Genomic DNA, 2,160 nt, shown 5'->3' with positions numbered 1-2,160 from the left:
TCCAGTCGCCTTGAAACAGGGATCCGTGGCATTCCATGGAGGCTTTCACACGAGGGTTTCTCACAGGGCTGTCACACATGCCACTGTGGTGTGAATCGATCTTCGGTGTGCAAGTCGACACAGTGAAGGGAAATCATTTTCTTCTGCAGTACACTGAGACATTTTGTGCACATTGGGAATGGTGGTACCACCGCTGGAGTTCCACTCAAATTTCCTGTGGAGATCGCCTCCTCTGAAATGCGCCAGGAAAGCCGGGAATCCTTTCCCGACGAAGCAGGGAATGGAACCCTCATCTAGAGCTATGAGGAGGAAACGGGGCTCCTCTTGATGTGGGCGGGACATTCGGTGTTCCTCTCGAGAGGAGGCGGGTATGTAGGGGAACTTCTTGAGTGGCAGTAAGGGTGTGAAGGACCCTTGGGAGATCAAGAGGGAAGGTGTGATTTGCCTCGAGACGCCTCAGCGGAAACGGGCCTCATTTCACCTGGAGGGGAGAACCTCGTGGATTTTCCCGAGTTGTGGCGGGACCTTCTCTAGTTACGACGTTGAACTCTGGGACCCTTCCTTGTGACCTCAGGAAGGGGCAGTCTCCATGCGAGTTGCGAGCGGCCTGTCGGGAATCCTCTGCATTCCGTGCCATGGCCTAAGTCCTCGTCTGGAGTCTGTGACGGAACCTGAGGATTCCTCTCCACTGCTGACATGGATCTTGGGGTACTTCCGGAGGCAACCACAGGGGAGTCTGTCCTAGTCTCGTGTGGGGACATTCACGTCCGCATTCCTCACGAGCTGGAGCCTCCGCGGAGGCTTCCCGCCGCCTTGATAAAGGGATCTGCAGCATTCCATGGAGGCTTTCCCACGAGGGTTTCCCACAAGGCTGTCACACGTGCCACTGTGGTGCGAGTCGATCCTCGCTGTGCAAGTCGACGCAGTGCAGGGAAATCAGGTTCTTCTGCAGTGGACTGAGACATTTTGTGCCCATTGGGAATATTGGCACCACCGCTGGAGTTCCTCTCGAATTTTCTGTGGAGAGCGCCTCCTCCGAGATGGGCCAGGAAAGCCGGGAATCCTTTCCCGACGAAGCAGGGAAAGGAACCCCCTTCTCGAGCTATGAGGAGGAAACGGGGCTCCTCTTAATGTGGGCGAGACCCTCGGTATTCCTCTCGAGTGGAGTCGCGTATGTAGGGGAACTTCTTGAGTTGCAACAAGGGTGTGAAGTCCCTTTCGAAGTTCAAGAGGGAAGGTGTGATTTGCCTCGAGACGTCTCAGCAGAAAAGGGCCTCTTCTATCCTGGAGGGGAGAACCTCGTGGATGTTCTCGAGTTGTGGCGGGACCTTCTCTAGTTACGACGTTTACCTCTGGGACCCTCCCTTTTGGCCTCAGGAAAGGCCAGTCTCCATGCTAGTTTCTAGGCGCTTGTCGGGATTCCTATGCATTCCGTGCCATGAACTAAGACCTCGTCTGGAGTCTATGACGGAACCTGAGGATTCCTCTCCACTGTTGACATGGATCTTGGGGTACTTCCGGAGGCAACCACAGGGGAGTCTGTCCTAGTCTCGAGTGGGGACATGCACTTCCGCATTCCTCACGAGCTGGAGCAGCCGCGGCAGGCTTCCCGTCGCCTTGATACAGGGATCTGCGGCATTCCATGGAGGCTTTCCCACGAGGGTTTCCTACAGGGCTGTCACACGTGCCACTGTGGTGTGAGTCGATCCTCGTTGTGCAAGTCGACGCAGTGCAGAGAAATCAGGTTCTTCTGCAGTGGACTGAGACATTTTGTGCACATTGGGAATATTGGCACCACCGCTGGAGTTCCTCTCGAATTTCCTGTGGAGAGCGTCTCCTCCGAGATGCGCCAGGAAAGCAGGGAATCTTTTCCCGACGAAGCAGGGAATGGAACCCTCTTCTCGAGCTATGAGGAGGAAACGGGGCTCCTCTTGATGTGGGCGGGACCCTCGGGGTTCCTCTCGATTGGAGGCGTGTATGTAGGGGAACTTCTTGAGTTGCAGCAAGGGTGTGAAGGACCCTTTCGAAGATCAAGAGGGAAGGTGTGATTTGTCTCGAGACGCCTCAGCGGAAACGGGCCTCATTTCACCTGGAGGGGAGAACCTCGTGGATTTTCTCGAGTTGTGGCGGGACCTTCTCGAGTTACGACGTTGACCTCTG

The sequence above is a fragment of the Oryx dammah genome, unplaced genomic scaffold (genome assembly GCF_014754425.2).
Source record: "Oryx dammah isolate SB20612 unplaced genomic scaffold, SCBI_Odam_1.1 HiC_scaffold_11150, whole genome shotgun sequence".
NCBI lineage: Eukaryota > Metazoa > Chordata > Mammalia > Artiodactyla > Bovidae > Oryx > Oryx dammah.
The sequence above is the reverse complement of the archived record's forward strand: the minus strand, read 5'-3'. Positions refer to the sequence as shown.